We start from the raw sequence: 21,333 nt of genomic DNA, 5'->3' as shown, positions 1-21,333 counted from the left end.
GGAATCGAACGGTCGACAGAGGCGGGGGTTGTGGGGTAGAGTCCTTTGTTAATGGCGCTAAAGAGTTGGCCAGAACCGAATCGGACATGTTGGGCCACCGCCAAAGTCAACTTATGCCAGCGCTCCGCTATGACATTTAATTTAATATATATGTACACTCCATTCCATTTGATTTATACACACTTTAAAACGCACTGCTATAAATCAACGTAGGCGTCTGACTCTCTTCCCAAAAAGCCCGTGGCCAAGCCCCTTTTTTTAATTAACCGCCGGCGAAAGGAATTATACAACAAAAAAACCGAGCGTGTGTGTGTGTTTTTGTCTGCGATTTCGGCCACAATCCCCATATGGTTATATCTGTGAATTTGTCAGGTGGAAGAGCCGAAAATTGAATTGTTTAATGGGCAGTCGCCCGAAAAATTTGCTATTAATTTTACACGGCTAATATATAAATCAACATTATTGTCATGTCACAGAGCTTCAGTTCAATTTTTTATTTTGAAAGCAATAACGAATTATTGGAAGCTTAGCAAAATTATTGAGAATTCTTAATTGTTTTAGAAACCATTAAATTTTTATTATTAATAGTGGCAATGAATGAACTTTAAAGTACTTAATTTTCGGACCTCTGTTCAATCTCTTTGTAGATTAAAAGCTCCTCAAACCGATTAGCAACTAATTAAAAGCTCAAAGTCTCACACTTGAATCCATTTTGCAGGCAAGATCCTTGTGCTGCAAAGCAGACTCCTTGGCATTCGGAAATCAATAACCAAAATCCACACAAATTCTTCGAATCACTCAAAATGAGAAAATTCCAAGGCAATGATAAGCAGACAGACAATTGCATTCAGACACTCGACGCTCGATTGGGAATTTGGGAATGCGGAAGGGCAGCGGCAAATGGCAAAACAATTTCAATAATTTCAAGTGTCCTTCGTGGCCGACAGGACTCACTCACACCGACAGCCCCACACCTCCAAGGATTCGAGAGCGATTTCGGACAATTGTCGCCAAAGTCACGACTTTCGTAGTTGGCGATAAGAAATTGCTAAATAAAATAAAAATCAAACGAAATTGTTTTTGGGGGAAGCAGGGGAGTATTACTCGATGGCTAAGACTGAACTGTAAATTCAATTCACGAATGACTGCAAGTGCAACACGCGTACTGCACAAACGATTCTTATTTTTTTTTTTTTTTTGGCTGCCTGAGATGGCCAAAGGCCAAAGCGAAATGCGATTTGATTGAAGTGAAGAAATGTAATTGAAATTGCCGGACATATGTGTGCAGAAGACAGGAAGACAGGAGGAGGCCCAGAAGAGTCGGAGTTCGCAGATACCATTGAGCCAGTTTAATTTGCCAAGTGCAATCGAGTGAAAGTTAAAACGGCAATCGCCGCTGCAATGCGACTAGAAACTCTTAGACGAAGTGTAAGGGAATTTAATTTTATAAGGGGTCTCAAATTTGCTTACTTAAGTAATTCAGATTGAAGAGTCAAGAGAGATTTATTCTATTTATCTTATAAAAGAAGAAGTATTACTTTACTAAGGCAATTTATGTCAAAACCTGATTACATTTTACTCAATTTTACAAGCTTATTTTAGCGCAACAAGAAAGATAAATCGGAACCATTGTTAAACTTACAATATCCTGCCCGAAGTAATAAGTGTTCCGGGGAAACTTAATTCCTGTTCATATCAATAAAGTTAATAAGAAACTTGTATGGTTTTCCAAAGACTCTGGGGGGAGAGTACCTCCCCCAATTTCCACCATTTCCTCACCACTCCAATGAATATCCCCAGCAGCCACATCGTTACTTTCCTCTGTGTTGAAATATTTAGTAAGATTTCAGCGTATTCGCAGCATTTGTAGCAACTTTTCAGCGAGCAAACGAAATCACTTTCAGGGCTTCTCCAGCTTCTATGTTTCCCCAACTCCAAACTTCTCCGGGAAAATCCACCCACTCACCGAAAAATCGTTTCTATAGCGACCTTTGGCAAAGTGCGTGTGCTTCGGCGCATTAAATTGATTGCGATAAAAATTTTTCCAAGTTGAGGCGCGGCCAATTTGAGTTTAAGTTTTGCCCCCACACACTTGGCTTGGCTTCCTTTTACATTTTTTTTTTTTTTTTTTTTTGTTGTTGAAACTGTAGCAGAGGAAAATGAAATTATTGATAAAGCCGGGGGAGCCGCTTAAAAGGCGTCTTAATAAAACTGCAGCCATGGGATGACGATAGCTATCGGTGGCTCAGGAAATGCCGAGGAAGGAAGTCTGGATGGAAAACTAGTGGAAAATGCAGGTAAGCACACACACTACCCCTCACACACACACACTAACACTCGCACACACACGGTCACAATTTAAATATGTATTATGATTATTTACTGCCAGTGCAAGTTAAATAAAAATACAGTGGAGAATAAAAATAAAAATGTGCATAAAGTGGGTCTGAACTCGAGATGATGATAAGCCGGGCTTTCGGGGGGAGAAAGGGGGGGGGAAAAGGGAAATGAAAGGGGGAGGGAAAAAGGGAAAGGGGAGTGGGTGGGGGAAAAGCATAAGCAGGCAAATTGCACACGCAAGCCCCGCAATTTCCGCCCGTAGATTCGAGTCCCTGTTCACGGGTTCAAAGTCTCCCCCTCCGCTTCCTCCTCCTCCTCCCCCCCCTTCATCTTCATCCTCCTTCCTTCTTGGCCAAGATTAGCCTCGGCGATATGGTATGCTAAGGTGCCGCTCCATTCTGCTCCACGTTTCGTTTCACTTCGGGCTGCTTTCAATAGGCGTCCGAAGAAAGTGCAGCGAGGCTAAGAGCATTCGCAGCGAACGTGTTTCCCAATTGCACTTCAAGAAATGGGAGAAATGTGGAAGGAGGCAAGTACTTCCTAACAAACAACATGATTCATTTTTAGGTGTCAAATTTTAGAAATAAATAAATGACTGAAGAAATCAATTTTATACAAATTAAAATCACATTATCACACTCTACTGCTTTATATAAATTTAAATGTTTCATAGGTAGATCTAAAATTGAATAAAAAAGGTGTTTAGTCCATTTTTTGACTTTAATGTATATTGTTCTTAAAATATTATAAATTAGTAATATAATGATTAATTAAAAAAGGGTTACAACTAAAATCTTTTTTCATTTATAAATATATATATAGGTTCTTTTTTTGTAACGTTTATCAAAACTTTAGCTTTAACCGTAAGTTATATTTTTTCTAGTGTATTAAGCGCTTTGTAAAGCATTTGCTATTGGCACACAATTGGGTGAATTCTGTTTTTTTTTCTGCGATGTCGGGTCGCAACACCATCGCCATAGCTACGCCTTAAGTTATGCTGTGCAAGTACCGCCAACCGCCCCACCGACCTCCCATTTTGGCTTCCTGCCCAACAACCCAACAACCGAACAACCCAACAATCCTAACCACCCAACAACCCAGTACCAACATTCAACATCAACATCCAACAGCCAACACGGATGCCGCTCTAAGCTGTTTTCATTTTTATCCTTCGCGCGGCGATGCGAATGTTTAGATTGCGAGAAATTGCAAGTTGCATCAAAATATTTACACCGGCTGACACGGAATGCAAGCTAATATTATGGCAAAACGCGGGGTTAGCTGGTATAAAAACTAAATTCCCCGCAAAACAGCGCACTCAAATTGGCTGCAACGTGGCGCACACGGGATTGAATGCATAAAATTCTGTTAAATTAATTAGAAATATCAATATGCGTCCAGAGTTTGTTTCACGCATCGATGGGCGTATAGAGAATAGAAAATATTTGCCCAGTTCGCAGCATTTTCCAACTCACTAATTGGCCGGCGTTATCAGTGAGCACAAAATATGGCCATAAATATGTATGAAACGGTGCACAAAAATCATATAATTAATAACCAGTCATTTGTTTCGCCGCTGACATTCCACACCCAAAAACGTTCAATGCAAACATTTTAAGTTTAAATTTCATTTTGTTCAGAACGGCAGCGGCAGCTGCAATTTGCAATGTTTGCATAATAGTCAAAGATTCGTTTGTTTTACAAATTTACTGAAATTACTGATATAAAATTAATACAAATACCGTGTCGGTGGTTACGTCATCGAGCCTACTCACCTGCAATGAAAGAGAAGAAGGATTCCTGGTCAGAATGGTTGAATATGGCCGAGTGTTAAGCTTTAAAGAGCGAATATTTTCGAAATGCGAAACAAATGACAATGGAAAAAACATGGAATATATGCTGAGAGCGTGAGCTGCTTTCATATCGATGATAAATCGTGACAACCATTGAAATAAAAACGAGAATATGATGACAAATGAAACATGATTGCTTCACATTTCGATGAGTTTTATGCCGGTTGCCAAGTTGAGCTGCTTACACTTTGAAATTAAACGTTCAATTATTGATAAGTCTGACAAATAACAGAGTAATAATTTTGTGTTATGTTTCATTTAAAATGCGCATATTCAAGGAGATATCTGCACTTCAAACATTATTAAAATGCATACATTTTCTACTTAGATCTCCCCATTGTCTCCCAGTTTTTGCAAAATCGCTTATAATATATTTTCAGCTTGCCGCAAGTGTTATTCAAAAGAGCTTCGATGGAAAAAATTGCTGAAAAATACGTCAATATATTTTTTGCTCCATTTTTACTGCAATGCATTTATCAATTACTTCTTTTTGCTCCGCACACATTTTATTTCGATATTTCATCCGGTTCGGTTTGTCTTTTTACCCAATGGAGAGAGACTCATAAGTTTACGTTCGATTTTGGCGTTTGTTGTAAAACGAAATTGATATTTTATGGCCATGCTCATCTGCAGCAACAACGTGGCAAAAAGGGGTAACAAAAAAGCGGTGGCAAGAAGCATACGATTTTCAAAGTTTATGGCGCGTGTATCTGCTAGATACGTTTCCCTACCGCTTTTTCTCTGTTATTTACATGAATATTTTGTGCGGAGATTTGCTAGTTTTTCTTTTTTTTTTTGTTGTTGTTGTTATTTATGCATGGGGCATTGTTTGAGCCGCACACGAAAATCGCACAAAACTCAATCGACACATGGCCAACTGAAAATGCGCGTTTAGATGCTGCCGATTTGATTTAAAGCCCGTTGCAGTTTGTAAATGGTTTGGCCTTTTGACTTTGTTTAGTCCATGGTTCGGCAATTTTTAATTAGAAAAAACGGCTGCAGGATTACAGCACAAAAAAGGTGTAAAACAAATAGATTCTTTCAGCCGTATTTTGTTTGTATTTCAGGACAACATAACAACTAATTAAAAACAGAAACATAAAAGGGAATATTGTATTTCATTTTCCATTTACTATTATGCCTATATAAATAATATAACTGACAAAATAAATGACGAAAAACCATTGTTTCTGCTTTATCTTAAAGGTTCTTGAACTTGTTTGTCTAATTTCACACCTTCAAATTGGCTTTTTTCCTGTATTTCTTAATGACTTACCAGATGACTACCGGTTACCCTTGAGCTACCTCAAAATCTTTACGAAAATCTCGAAACCTTCTCCAGAAGCCTCTAAGACAGAACACGTGCCATTTGTCAGAGAGCCCAGACTCATTTGATTAGCATGTGACAGGAGGACAGGCGGGCAATGTACTTGTACATGATAATCAACTTCTGGCAGCTTCAAATTGTGTCTTTTTCTTAGGAGAAAGATGTATTTATGAGGCCCATAAATAAAATGGCACAGCCAGCATGCCTTTGGCCAATGAGAAATGTGGATGTGGCGACGTGTTGGGCATACAATCTACCCAAAAATTCAAAATTTGTTTTAGCCCGAACATCGTGGCTCACGTAGGAGAGCCCCGAAATAAATGGACTGAGGCAGGTATAAAAATCCGAGTGGGGTATTCAAACAAAATTTGATATTTCCATCAAATGATATTTGGCTGCACAGTCAAATCGCACATCCGTTCCCAGCATTTTGCATTTTGCTGTGCTAAAACTGCAGCCGAGCGTGAATCTCGCTGGCTCCATTGAAAAAAAAAAGATATATACACATATATATTTTTGCGATTCCACCAAAAGCAACGCGGACATCGAATTGTAAACAAATAAATGGACTGTGCAAGCAAATGAAATATTGAAACTAAACAAGCTGGAACAGGTGTCAACGTCATCGTTTGGAGGTTTCAGTTGACGATTGTACTATTTGCATTTCATTTACGTTTCCCTTTTGTTTACCCGGGTTCCTCTCACTCTCCAGATTTTTCGTTTTGTTCGCTTTGTTATTTTTTCCATTTCGCAGGTGCCCAGGCCAATTTCGGAACCCAGAAATCAATCAACATTCGAATCGCTCACTTATTTATCAATTGTTGTCGGCGGTTTGGCTCTATTGTTTTTCGGCTCTTTTGTGCCTTGAACTTGACACTTGCCACTTGGCCAACAGAGTGGGCAAAGCCGTTAGGCCCCCTTGACCAAAATGGGTCCAATAATGCTGAAAACGTTTCTAATTTCATGCTAATGACAGAGTGCCAATGCAAACGGAAGTCGTGATTTGGGAAAGCTCAAATTGTAGCTTATGGCCGGAGAAAATGTTTCGGCTCGAACCAGATGGGAACATAGATAATTATGGCTAATTGGGTAAATAGGCGCGTCGAATCGGTCAACAAATGCAGCTACAAATCAACTACGCGTGGACAATTTGAGTTAATTAGGTGTGGGTCGAATGAAAGTTTACTTGCTAATTTATAGGCACAAGTATTTAGACAAATCGACTGCCAAATTGTCATTAGATAACTTAAATTGTTAAGGGTGTTAACCATAATTTCAGATTAAATATACTTAAAGATTATTAGGTAGTTTATTTGCAGAAAATGTGTTTATTTATGTGTGAAACTGAACTAAAAGTAATGTGGAAAATTTGTGCCACTTTTAAATACAATGTTGCTGCTGCACAACCATTGATTTTTAAGCCCAGAAAATATTTAAATGATCGATCTTTTGCAACGTTTTGCGCTAAGGTAATACCAGCAATTTAAAAAAAATCAGGTCAGCAATCAAAGGTTGCCATAACACCGAACACCGAACAATCGTTAGAACTCCGAGGCAAAGGCGTTTGTAATATTTGCATTTATGGCAGGCAAATCGAGCGAGATTCAGATACCAAGTTTTCGAGGTGTGTCACACCCAATCATATTTTTTTTTATTTTTTTTCCGTACTTTGTACTTTGGAACTGGCTCCAATGAGCGGCAGCCAGAAAAATATGACATATATGAACACGCGGCGAGATGTCAGCGTCGGCGTTTAAATAATTGCTCTGTCAAAATGCGTTAGGCGTTGGCAAAAGCCAAACTCCTCCGGCGAACCTCCTCCATTTTCGCTATCTGAGTGCGCACAATATTTAATTATAGGCTACATTTAACACAAACTCCCCTTGTTGCTGTTATTTGTTATGCATAATGAACTTACGCATGCAAAATTAATAAAATTTACCACGCAACACGAACGCAGAATATTTTATTTCGCTTGATAGAATTTGATATTTTGGCAGCGCGAAAAAAATACTTTTGCGTGTATGTAAAAAATAATTTTAAATGTAATTTTCATAATTTCAGTTTTTAATACCCATAACTGTATGATTGTGCTGACAACTTAATTATGTATTGATATGCGGTTTTAATGTTTACCGAGGCGTAATGTTTTCTGTTGAAAATTGTTATAGAAAAATTGCACACGAGATTAAATTTAATCAGTAAAAAAGGTGATTAGGTGAAACTCTGTTAATTAGTTTGGTGTTCGCTTTTGAAAAGTGCTGATTAAAAATTAAGCAAATATTTCTACAGAATATAGATTATTGTATTCAAATTGAACTTTAACTGTTACCTCGAAAACAAAAGCTTCTGCTAGCAAATGAAAACATTTGTTAACAAGGCAGAGGAGATCAATGGAAATCAGAGGTTGCATATTATTGAGACCTTTTCCAGGAAGTCGTGTTAACGAATTGCATCTCCCATTCAGGCCATCACGCACAGCTATCTTTTGCAGGTAATACCGAATAGCTGAACTGACATTGGGCTAGGAAGCACGAAATTCCCAGGTTCCCTGGCTGAACTGGCTAGACTGGACACATCCTTGAAGCTTACATTTCTCGGCTGTCAACTGTTTAACTTGGCTTAAACCATCGCCCCACCGATTCCCCCGCATGGTTTTTTGCATATTTGACTTTGACACTTTGCAGTTGCTATTGTGATGTTGTTGCTCTCGCTCCTGTTAACATGTCCAACTGTTCGTCGTCGTCGTTGTTCAGTCCGTCGGTCTATATGTCGGTCCGACTGTCCGACTGTTTGCCAGTCGACTATAGCTCTCTGCGTCCGTTCCTCTTGAACACGCAACGTGCAATTGTCAGTGTCAAGCGTTGTGGCAACTGCAAAAATATATGCATTCAGCAGTCAGCAAATATATATATCTGTAGGGGAAAATAAATGTACAGATGCGAGATATATGTGCAGTGCATGAGTAGGCAGCAATGTGCCAGCTACTGCAGTTGAATTTGCTACGTAATTCAGCACCTTGGTTAAAAGTATATTCAACTTTAATATAGAACATATTTAAATGTAAGAACTTAAAGGGTACCCACTTGACTCGAAAAATATATACATACATTTCAAAATGTACAATATATTTTATAAAGAGCATTCCCCACTTCGTTGTTATTCAAACAAACCATCAATTTGACAACTTTTTAGTGCCACCATCAGTCAGTTCGGAGATAAACTCAACAAATTGAGTGATGGTTCTCAGACCGAATGAGTTATTTTCCTTTTTTTCCCCACCCATCGCTCCGAACAATTGCATCTTTCCGGCCGACACAATAGCATAAAGTTGGCAATTCAATTTAAAGGCCACGACTTTATGGTTCATGGCCAATGCGAATTGCCGGTGGCATCCCGTTTTGCCTGGCCTAATATGCCATTTAACAAGCAAAGCTCTCCAAATGACTAGAGGGCATGGAAAAATCGTTGTACACGCGTTTTCTGGCCATGTTTGACAACTGCCGAAAATGCAATTAACATTTGTGCCCGGCAGTTGTCAACAGTTTCGCAGACAAACACATTCGCATGCGAACACACGCCTCAAGTCAAGGACGGTGTCTCTGAAAATTTATTAAGGGATAATTAGAGATATTAAACAATATCTTATTTGTACAAGGTTGAAACATTAAAGTTACATTTTGAGGAAATACTAGAACCTTGGCAATTGTTTGATGATTCTTTATTAAATTTATAAAATTCTTTCCTGCAAAAATATCGAGAGCTAAGAATGCCTTTAACAAAATTAAGGTGAATTTTGTTCTGTTTTCGGTTTGAAAAAACCTGAAATATCTCCTCCGATATGGGGGAGTGAATCCCCAGCCCCCTTGCCACCTAATTGGGACTGAGCCACTGCCGCGGGCAAAGGTTGTCATGCACAAACAGAGCCAGAGACAATTGCACCGCTAGAACGGCACACAAATGAATGCCCTTTGGCACCTGTCGACATCAACCTGGTTGTCGAAAATGTTGCATAGTTTAGTCGCTCTCTGCGAAATTAGCCAATGGCCCGGTGCCCGCCTCCCAATAACCCCGGAACCCCAGAACCCCGAGCTCCGGATTTGAATTGCACTGGGCCGGGGCGAAGCAACAAATTTACCTGCATTATTTGCGAGGCGGAGGAGGAAGCTCCCAGTGGAATGGAATGGAATGGCTGCTGCCGACCTGGCCGACATTAATGCATAATTTTGCCAAACTATTTTGAGGTTTGTTTGCCTGGCAGGCGAACCGCATGCAGCAGCAGCATCAGTAGCTGCCACCTTTTGCTCTCATCTCACCCACTCCCAGCCAGGCCAATTTATTTGTCATGTCAATATTAACGTCGTGTATCCAGGAAGACGGCACAAATACATGCACTCAGAAATAACTTTTAAATGTTCCATAAACATATATTAAAATATTATGAAGTTAGAAAAATAGTAGGTAATATTATTAAGGAAACCAAACCAACTTAAATGGGAGAGATAGACATAGTTTCTTTAACGGAAATACACAAATATTTTCGTTGAAAAATTATCACGAACTAAACTAATTATTAGTTATTTAAAATATTTAATTATTAGTATTCGTTTTAAGCTCACAGAGCATATTTTCTCTCAGTGTTCATAGAACATGTGGAAGCTGCAATCTGCAACTTGCTGCTTCAAACCGAAACATAATTTACTGTGCCTCTGGTTGAATTTCGTTTGGGATGCGGTTTTTGTTGCTGTCAACTTGCCGAGCTGACAAATATTTGCCAAAATCCAGGCAACCAACTACTCAGCAATTGTGAATTTAATTAGATTTTATTGGATGGGGAAGTTGTTCCGGGCCAGAGGTGAAAATTGTTGACTAATGCAGTAAAACGAAACCATTCTCCAAAGTGTCAGAGTAGTGGACTCGTAACTAATAGTCCCAAAAGACAGATGTTGGTTCTTCGATTGAGTTTCATCGAAAACATATATTACAAGCCTTATTCGTAGAATCGATTTATTTACGGTTTCGAATTGCCAATCTGTATTAGTTTACTGCGAACAAACGAATTCAATTAGCCTGAACAAACGCGGCGCAGCTAGGCCTCAAATTATAGTCTTATGATTTCCTGTCAATCTCAATGAATGTTCCTAACTGCACTGCATACGAGTATTCCATTTGAATCAGCGTCTAGAAATGATTTGAGCAAACAAGTAATAACCATCACAGTGAACTGATTTGTTGGCCAATGAAGCGTGGCTAATTGCCAGCACTTGGACTCCTCAAAGTGAAAACTTGTCGACTGCTAATGAAGTCATAAACAAGATTGCAGACTATGCAAATCGGCGAGGAACCTATTCCCATGTTGGACCTGACATAACAATGGCAAGAAGGCGCCTTTTCGGCCGGGCTAAAATCGTTTCGAAGGCGCAGCCTGTTGCCATTTTCAACCTTTTTACTTCTTGCGATTTTTCAACGCCTTTGCCCCAAGATTTATGGTCGCACAATGCGTGACCAACTGGCGGTGGGACAAAAAAAAAGTAAGGAGTGGTCGCTCTTAGGCGGGGCAGACTGTGCGGCGAGTGGGGCACGCACCTTTCTTCCTTGTTAATTTCGTACGAAATAAGAGTTGTCGTGTTAAAAATGTGTTCAATCAATATTTTGATTGCGTGCAATTCATTTTCACTGCAACCGAAGTAAGAAAGAAAACTGAGAAAGAAAGGCAGATTCTTATAAACGAAATAAATTAATCAGGCAATAAGAAATGCAACTTGAAATTGAGTTTGCACGGAACATTAACTTAAGTTTAGTTTTTTAAAATTCAATGTACAATACAATGTTTTTCTCATTGTCTTAGTCATTCTTTTTGGGCAGCCGGCCAAATTAAAAAGAAACCATAGTGTCGACCAATCCCCCAGCATTTCTAATTACTCAGTTCCCGTAGTTGAGTATTCTTGGAATTGTAAAATGTGTCACACAATTCGCGGATAGAATCGCGTGGGTGTCCGCTTGGATTTTGTCAAATCTCCGGGGAATACTTTATGCTAAAGAGGCGAAAACCGAGACCACAATCTTCAGCTGCAGCTGCAACTGCAGATGCAGATTCAGATTCAGATACAGATTGAGATTCAGATGGATTTGAAATGGAAGTGGTAGTGGCCATGCAACCGGAGGCGGTTGCACATGTGGGTGGCTTGACTGTGTGTCATCAACAGCATTGTAATCTGCGGCACGATCATCATCGTCATTGAGATTTATGTTTGTGTTTATGCTGCTGCCGCTCGACATTTCCGCTGCGCTTCTTCAATCAAAAGACGAAGTGCGAAAAAGAAAATAAAATAAAATAAATTCTGCACGTACCAAAATAAAAAGACAAAAAAAAAATAAAACAAGAGCATTGTATCTGGTCAGAGTGACAATGTGAACCAAAGTGGCAAACAATAAAAATGCAAGCCAGGGCGATAAATGATAAGGCACGTCGAGAAACGAGCTGATTGCAACTCAACTTGGCTCTCCATCTTGAGCTTGAGATTGAGTTTGGGTTCGAGTTGAAGTTGAAGTTGAAGCTGAAGTCAGTACGGCTTAATGAATGGGAGTCTGAACCACTTTAAGTGGCAGGGATTGCAGGGAAATGACGTGCTGCAGCAATTGTCCATCTTGAGCTGATTGAGTGGACGGCTATCTATTCAGCGGAGATCCTTTGAGCGACTCCATAGCCGGGTAAATCATTCACGTGCAATTAATTAAGCCATTACGCTCTGTTCAGGTGAGATCGAGGAGCTCTATTGCCAATAAGGCAAGCTAAGCGAAATTATATTGGCAGTATAGAATACAAATGCTTGATAAAAGGGAGCTTTAGATATTTTGCAGCAAAATATACATTTTGCAGACAACTGCCTTCATTAGACAACCTAAAAGTGTAGCTTTTAAAATCTCTCAAATATAACCTTCAACCAAAATTCTCTTAGATTTTATTCTTTAATATCTATGAAACGCTTTCAAAAAGTTACCGCCCTTTAGCAAATTTTTGCGTTATCTGATCTTCGTGCCACCGTTGAAAAACGTCTACGTTTATATTTTATTCTTCCTAGTTATTATTAAACGTATTTTGATTGCCGGTTAGCTGGGCTACCTAAAAAGTTATTTCCTCGCTAGAGTCCTATATAATTAATGTGAATTTCGCCCACGAAGTTTGCCAATGTTTTGCCCCCCGGCGTACCAGCAACCAAAAAAAAAAAAAAAAACCCGAGCAAAACTGCTGCTGACTGAAGTTCGCCGACCATCGAGGGCCCTCTAACAAGCCCAGCGAAAACCCGAAACATAATAACCGCAAGCCACAATAAATGAAATCAAATAATTTGTTTACTTTTGTCAAGAAATTTGTTGTGGCCACACAGAAAACACCACAGGGTAATCGGAATTCTGATCGAATAGTTGATGGTCTATGATACATATAAACCAAGATTTCTTTAAATTTATTTAATGATTCTTTAGTCTTTGTAACTTATAAAGGGAGGATATTGAATATAGTTTGGAATTTCCTACGCAAATTTAAAAGACAACTTGTTTGCAGATAAAAGCCAATTAAATGTTTGTTAATTTTTATAAACAAGTTAATAATGGAGTTCCTTTATTTGAATTATAGCATTTCATTATCACATTTTCTTAATTCCCCAAATGTTTCTGAACTAGTTTTGTATATAGCCCAATATACCATAAATACTCTGAATTACAGGGTACTTCCGATTTTGGTTCACACACTGCCCAAAGCAAAGGCGAGACATTCGAAGTCGTGCTAATTTGTAGCGCCCATTTCCGTTCTTTATGTGTCGGCGGGGCCTCCGCGGATCCTTTGGTTCCCCCTTTTTGGATTTTGTTTTTTTTTTTTTTTTATTGGCAACCTCCGATTTGCGCTGTGCGGTCCACGAAAGTTTTTCTTTATTGATGCCCCGCAATTAGCACGCCGCAAAGCCGGGCCAACCGCTCTGTGTGTCGTAAACAAAGCTTAACGCCCTTTAACCAGACGATATACTTGGCCAACAAAGTACACAAACCGCAAATAAAGCAGCGACCTTGACTGCAGACCCACGGATGAGGTGACCAGCCATGTGGATGTGGATGACCACTGGCCACCAACTGCAACTGAGTCACTTCTGAATACTGCTAACCGGTTTAAAATTTAACATTTGGTCGGAACCGGCGGTAGGTTCTTTGAACCTTCTCTTCTGAGTTCGTTGATGGATTTATTTTGTGTTTAATGCGGCCGATTGTCGAGTAACGCGTGCCGTTTTTTCCAAAAATTTATTTCAAGGGAAGCGCGCCAGTTGACATAACTAATGGGCTGCGCTAATGATGGGATATTAAAAGAATGTTCTCGGGGTAGCAGTATCTCTGTGAAATCTCCATGAAATATGTGACGGTTTTCATGGCCTAATAAAGTTTTTGGGAACGACATAGTGATATGTCAAAAGAGTTGGGAACTTAAGGCTTCCTAGAAGGGTTTTATAAACGGTTATTCAGATGTTTGGTAAAAATTAATAGAAAAGGAATAAACTTTGCAAAGCTGCATATTTAATATCAAAAATATTTAAAATGTAGTTCAGTTTAATTATGATAAGTGCATTGCTTTCAGGTAAATAAGGAAATATTTCACAATTAATACTTGTACCCGACTATCAACTTAGTTTTTACATCCCAAAAAGACTATGAATGTCATTTGGTTTAAGGCTGGCATAAAATCTGCATTAGCCTCACCCACTGACCTCCTCGACCGCCCACTAATTTAGGTCTAGTGCCTTTCCGCCTAATTGGCAAACGCAATTTATGGCACCGAAAAACACTTTCCACACCTTGGAGGCCGCCACATGGCAGCAATAATTGGGAACAATCGGGCTCCGAGCAATGTTTGTCGTGTGCAAATTGGACAAATGTGTTGCGGAAGTTGTTAGGGAGTTGGCCAGAAGGGGGGAAAGGCGTCTAAATACGAGACAGAGAACTTCATTTGCCATTCCATCGAGTGGCAAATCGGAAACAGACAAAACCAACTGACACGACCGTGTTTCAAGCAAGTTTCGCCTTTGGCATTAATGGGTAACTAACTTGACAATCCGCATCGACGATTAGCAAGAGCTTTTATTTTCCTTGTCTACGCTTTGATGGCAATTTAAATTTCTTTTTGCCTAGAATAGATGGGATGGGAATAAAACAACAGGGGAAAAGTTGGTTTAAAGCAATGTGCTTGGACATTTAAGAATGAGAAAGTTTTTGTGGCAATCATAGAATTTTTTTTTAGATTAAGCAAATAAAATTAAAATACTTTAGTCAAAGTTGTTGTATTTTCATTTTAAAGAACTTCCGTTATTTTGAAAAGAAGAATCATGATTTTATTGCATTACAGTCGAAACTCATTAGTAAGTGATCCACCGAAAAGCTGCTCCTGTATTTAACCCAACTTCTCCGTAATTTCATTTTGGTATGCCGGATCACACTTGTTTGTTGTCATATGTGCTTTGGAAGTCTCAATTAATCCAATTCCTCAGCCAGTTTGGGGCACACATGACGCACACAATGACTCACCATCGAGAGCAACTTCAACTCTGCCACTTTGCAACTTCATTGGCCCCGCGGGCCAAAGTCCACGGAGCGTTGCAACAGCCGTTTGTCTCGTGGCTGTGCGGCTTTAAAATTTATCCGGCTAGACGACGGGCCAAGACCAAAACAAAAAGCCTAATTCCGTCTGGGCCACCAGCTGTCAGCTGTGCCGCACACACATGGCCACCTTTCCTAGTTCTGCCACTAAACAGAGATGAAAATTAAATTTAATACTTGCCGCTAACCCGCCCAAATCTTGTTAAATTAATAAACTTCCCCCAAGTCAGTTTGACAGTTCGGTGCAAGCAGCCAGTCGGGCTTCATTTAACGCTCAATTTGGTGGCTTAGGCTTAGAGGCTTAAGCTAGAAGTCTTAGCCTTCCGCGGATGATGAATCGCCGGCGGTGACCAAGGCTCATCGCAGTGTCAGTGATAAATAAAAGCTCATTAGTTGGCCCAATCTTTTGGCCAACTCCCACCCCAAAAAAAATATTCAGAGAAGAAGAAACTGGCAATCGGGCAATCTTGACAGATAGCCAGCCATTGACTTTTCGGTTTTCCCAGAAAGCCCAGCGGGTAGCTCTATAAAATCACGTTAACTGCACACGAAATCTGGCCAAAAAGCCACCCAAGAGTCGCCCTCGCCGGGGGATTAGTTCACCGAAATTTAATAAGCCCTCGTGCTAACAAAGGTCAATAGCAATAATTATGTAATTTGTAGCAAGAATGGGCATTTTATTGTCAACCTCTGAAGATCGACCGCCATCAAAGCCATTGGCATCGACAATGAGGGGCAATAGAATGACAATAAACTTCGCCAACAATACAGAGAAATGGGAATGAAAAGGTAATTTTATGTATGGAGAGTACGTTAAGAGCGATATTCGAAGCAGTGGCTTGGGATTTAGATTGAAAAGGGGGTACAAATATAGAAAAAGTAAGATGAATTGTATATTTAATTGTTGTTGTTTGATCAATATTAAAGGAAAATAGTTAGGTAATTCTTTAAATATTTCTTTGGTATTATAAGCATATCATACAACTTTAATAATTTAGATGGTAATCTCACGGTTTAAAATTTCACCATCATACAAAGACCTTATCCATATTCCCCGATCACAATTAACAACCATGAAATCCTAATTGACCTACTGACTTCTTTCCTTTTATTACATATTCCTACAACCTTTTGTGGTACCTCCATTCACACCGATTGCAGCTGAACCCCCGTGGCCAAAACTACGCCACTGATCCGTCGCAGCTGTGCCCCGATTTTAGCCGGAATAGATGGGCACGTAGCCGAAGTTTAGCCGCACACGCCTGGCCACAAAAGGCCAAAAATTACCTACATGTGGATGTAGGTGAAAAGGTGAGCCAAAAGGAGGCATCGAGTCAGTCGCGGGGGAAAAATGGAAGGGCAAGGAAAAACGGAAAAAGGTTCACAATGGGGAGGGAAAGTCATAAAAATGACGTGGCTAACAGGACGCAGATCGAGGACGATAGGCTAACAAGGGGCGTGGCCATCGCGCCTGCCAACGAACGGTTTTCCCTATTTCCCCCTTTTTTTTTCCTTCACCTTTTGACAGTTGTGTCATGATAATTAGTTTTGGCCAGGCCTATTCCAATTGCCTCTTTCATTTTCATTTCAACTGACAACCCACGGGGGTGTCATGCGTGTGTGTGGTGACTTCTTTTTTATGACTCCTCGCATTGTTTATGTTGATTTGATGTTAATTTAACGTAAAATTGATAAGTATCTTGGAAATAAAATGAAGAGTGGGGGGAGGGGGGATGCGGGGGGTCAAACATTTTCATTTACCTCTTCAACTTTATTTTTTTGGCTGCTGTTGTGTTAGCTACTTGAGGTTACTTGACCTGCATACGTCGGTGGCACGAAGTGTTTTTCGTTTCTCTCGTTTGTTTTTAAGTTTCTTTACTTCTGCTTTTTTTCCGACTTTAATTGGAGCAAGGAGAAAAAGACACTTGAACGAAATTTTAAATTTTTTAATTGATATAATCTATTGCGGAATTCGCACACACAAACTTATGTACAGTATGCACATTTAAGGCAATAAACGCTAGCAATTAAACAAATGAAATTTTCTTTCCCAAGCTTGAGAAATCATCGACGAAATTTGCATGATATCAGCACGTACACTGGCGAAAAACTCCGGGTTAGTGACTTTATTTATTGGTTTTAATGGTCACTTAGCACTTCTAATTAGCCAATCAGACGCTTTTAATTAGCAATCAATTTATTCACTCGTTTTTGCTTAAATCCCGCGTAAATGTTTGCTTCTATTTTGGAAGAGAGTTAAAAACGCGACACTTTCCTGTTGTAAAAAAAACCACAACTGACTTGAGCAACAGTTGGTTGACTACTGACTCGTAACCGGCAAAAGATCTCCGATCGGGCCATCGATTCCTCGGCTCACTTCGGCTCGAGTTCAGTTTTAACGTTTTGATTGTTTTGGATCGCATCATCTGTTTTTGCCTTTGTTTTGTTTGCCCATTGATCGCCCAGCTGTGCGACTCAAAAGTCCCCAGATACATTTTGCAGACAGGTTTTGTGCTCGTATGTTGCCAGACTACAGATCGCTGGGAAATGTTGCTAAGGTTGGAAATGTTTACTGAAGGTGATGCCGGTTTGGCGGGGTTTTTATGAACAAGCGGATAACTCAGATAGTAATTCAACTACTTAAAAAAAAAATACCTAAAAGAATATTTAAAATACCCTTCTTAAATAAAAATCTATTTAATTTGTTTCACTCCGGTGCAGACGTAATAATTTTCTAGGGCCCAGGGAAATATTTGTATCTCTTTTGTTTTTCTGCAACTTTCTTACGTTATTTATAACTAAATTAAAATACAGCATATAGACTTATTTAAACGTTCATAGTAAGTATTCTGGAAGTAAGATGAAGTGAGAACGGAACCACACATTTATTGAGTAACATATGACTCCCTTCAACCTTGGCAACATGTTGCTCAAATACAATCTACCAATGGACTGTATTTGTTTTTGTTGCCAGGGCCAGACATAAACACATTTCAGTTCTTCAATTTTGATTTCTGTTTTTATTTGACAGTTGTGGGGATGTGCGGCTGAGGGAGGGCAATCGACTGTCTGCTATATCGTTCTGGTTGCAATGAGTAAACAATTTTTAAATGGAATTTTCAATAAGTCATCAAAGAGGTACGCAGACCATACATCCATTCCGCAGCATCGCGTTGCCTTTGTCTTGACGGATCACCTCTTGTTTTTATTTTATTTTTATTTTTTGTTCTCTTGAATGGGCTCGTAAACTTCGACTGTCCCACATGCCAGACTTGCCGAGATAAACCCAACGATCTCGGGCGTAATTCACTGAATGAACAGCAATGAGTTCAATAGTTTCATAAATTTTAATTGCAAAAACGTGCAAGAACCACAGAACCATAGAACCCGGCAAGCCGACTGCCAAAATCGAAAAGTAGGCCAAGCTGTGCAGTCTGTTCTCTTCAGTTGTGATTTACATGGCACAGCGAACTCGCGAGTCAACAGGCAATTAAAGAAACCACAACCACTGCCGAATGAATGGCAAAAGTGGCAATCGATAAATCTAAATGATGATCACGAACTGCTCGCATCGCCAAAAATAAGCGAGACTGGAATATGGATTGCTTTTGGATTATTTAAATACTCTACTGGAATTATGAATAAAAATGTTAATAGACCTGCAGGAAATTTCAACTGTTCTTATATGTACTTCTTAAATGTACAACATATTCATTCAAACATATTTATTTTTTCAGGTTTAATTATACCCTTGCAGAGCAGAGGGTATTATAATTTCAGTCAGAAGTTTGCAACGCAGTGAAGGAGACACCTCAGACCCCATAAAGTATATATATTCTTGATCAGCATCACCATCTGAATCGAAATATGTATGTACGTCTGTCCGTCTGTCCGTCTGTCTGTCTGTCTGTCTGTCTGTCTGTCCGTCTGTCCTCCTGTCGGTTTCTATGTAAACTAGTCTCTCAGTTTTGAAGCTATCTTGCTGAAACTTTCCCAAAAGTTGTGTGGTTATTGCACGCAGTATATAAGTCGGAACGAGCCGGATCGGCCGACTATATCGGATAGCTCCCATACGAGAGAATGGAATAAAAAATTGTTACTCCGTTGTTTTTGATCAGATCGACTTGATTCCTTCCAGATGTCGTTTTCTAACTGCTATTGAATTTCGGATTAAATTTGATCAAAATCGGATAACTCTATCATATAGCTGCCATAGAAGAGATCGAAAAATATATATAGAATTAATGGAAATAAATTGATAGCATCATTGTTTTTTATCCCACGAGCATGATTTTTTGAGTATCAAGTTTTTTTAACTAGCCTTGATTTATAAAAAAAATTTCATAAAAATCGGACAACTATATCATATAGCTGCCATAGGAAAGATCGAAAAATCTATATAGAATTAACGGAAATAAAATGATAACATCGTTATTTCTCATCAGAAACCCATGATTTTTGGAATATGGAGTTTTCTAACGACTCTTGAATAGCCAATAAAATTTCATCATTTCATCATCAATCGGACAACTATATCATATAGCTGCCATATGAACAATAATCAAAAATATGGAAAACTAATAGAAAAGTCGTCGTAGCTTCGATGTTGCTTAGCCTTTGTGTATTCTGTTCGAAATATTTGATGACTGCAAGGGTATATAAGCTTCGGCTTGCCGAAGCTAGCTTCCTTTCTTGTTTTTAAATGAATTTTAAAAATCTCTCAAATTAATTCATTGTTTTAACTTATAAGACCCAGTTCTGAATAAAAAGTATGTAAAAATACACAAAATTATTTATTCACTGTAATTTTCCCATTGCAATTGCGACATGCTGAGATCCCATATCTTTTCAGAGATCGTGAAGATCTCCTTGTGACCCCAACCTCGCCAATCTTAAATCATGTGGGTGGCTTAGGCCACCAAATCCGAACCGATGATAAATTGCAATGAACTTCTCGCTGTGGCCTCCAAAAAAATGATGTCAACAAGCAGTTTGCTGCCCATAAATTTAAGGAAAAATAAGACCACAGTGGAAAAAATCGGGGAAAGAGAAGAAATATGCCGGGTGGGTCAACCTGTAGCCAAAGAGCAAAGACTGCCAAGTGAATATGGGGGCTTTTGGAAGTCTGCATCCCGTCTAAATTTAGACAGAACATATTGCCGAGCACTCGAAATGAGGTCGACGCTATGTTCCGCCTTTTGAAGTTGTTTTTCGAGGAGGCAACCGAGTGCAATTAGAGGAGCATCAGCAGCGACCAAAACAACGATTCTGGGGCCCCGTGTCTAATTAAGTGCGTGAATCTTGGCAAGGGTTGCTCAAAAAACGAGTGCCCGAAATAGAAATGTATTTCCACACATTACAAATTTTGGACTTGGTCCAAACTCCGAGCAGTTTAGCCAGCCAATTGAAGTGTAATTCACTTCCGCTTTTGTTTGTTGGCCAACCCACCGACCAACCAACCAAACAACCAAACAGTTGGCAAACGCCATGGACCAAAACCATAACCGCAGCGAAAACAAAATCCAGACGAACCGAGGACCGAAGACCATGTCCATGTAGATGTCAACTGGCCCAGCAGGCGACAAACGGCAAACATCTGTCCGAGGGCCGGTTGGTTTATCAGTGGAGCTAATGCCAGTCGGACCAGTCGGACCAGTCGGGGTCCTTAGTCCGATTTTGGCCCTGGATTTGCACTCCCCCGAATGACAATTACCGGGGTACGACCACAGTTAAGTACCAGACAGAATCCCCTCATTTCCCCCTGCGAGCTGCTGAAAGAGCCAAACAAAGTTCTCGGAACTCAGAGACAGAGGAACACACACGACCGAAGGGATTTACATTTGTAATTAGAAAGCTTTGGCGAAACTTTGACGAACGAACAGCCAAAAAAAAAAACAAACAGAAAACAGAAAATCCATCGAAACGCACTCGAAATGTTGCCTTTGATACCCTTGGAAAAACAAAACACAAAACAGACCATTTTACACAAGCAAATAAAAACAGTATTAAAAAATTCAAAATAAATTCAAGTCAACTCATGCTGCGTTCTTTATAGTTGTTTGTTCTAGAGATATTTTTCAATCATTTAAATAACTATTGTACTTAATTTTTTAAATTATATATTTTATCAAATGATGCATTACAGTTTAACTCATGAATCACAGACTAACTTCT

The 21,333-nt window shown here is 39.5% G+C and overlaps 1 protein-coding gene across 1 annotated transcript in view; it reads right to left on the bottom strand.

Moving 5' to 3' along the window:
* Positions 1–21,333, bottom strand: part of LOC108098314 (protein sickie) — a 145,118-nt gene that overhangs the window by 79,124 nt on the left and 44,661 nt on the right.

This window comes from Drosophila ficusphila, unplaced genomic scaffold (genome assembly GCF_018152265.1).
Source record: "Drosophila ficusphila isolate 14025-0441.05 unplaced genomic scaffold, ASM1815226v1 contig_712, whole genome shotgun sequence".
NCBI classification, from domain to species: Eukaryota; Metazoa; Arthropoda; class Insecta; order Diptera; family Drosophilidae; genus Drosophila; species Drosophila ficusphila.
The sequence above is the reverse complement of the archived record's forward strand: the minus strand, read 5'-3'. Positions and strand labels throughout refer to the sequence as shown.